Source organism: Fulmarus glacialis, unplaced genomic scaffold, assembly GCF_000690835.1.
Source record: "Fulmarus glacialis isolate BGI_N327 unplaced genomic scaffold, ASM69083v1 scaffold38694, whole genome shotgun sequence".
NCBI lineage: Eukaryota > Metazoa > Chordata > Aves > Procellariiformes > Procellariidae > Fulmarus > Fulmarus glacialis.
The window spans coordinates 1-205 of record NW_009209397.1 but is presented as its reverse complement, the minus strand read 5'-3'; positions in this window follow the sequence as shown (position 1 = coordinate 205).

Genomic DNA, 205 nt, shown 5'->3' with positions numbered 1-205 from the left:
CATAATACAGCATCGCGAGCCTGCCGGCTGATGCTCATACAATGATGGGTGGCAATAGTAAAATAAATTCCTCTCTGCTCGGTGCTTCCGAAGTCGTACGCGCGTCTGAGAGAATCGAAACGGTAAGTGTTGTGCGGGCTCCAGGGGTGGGAGCAGCGCGGCCGAGCGCGGGGAGGAGGAGGCCCTGGGGGCTGTGCCCACCCCC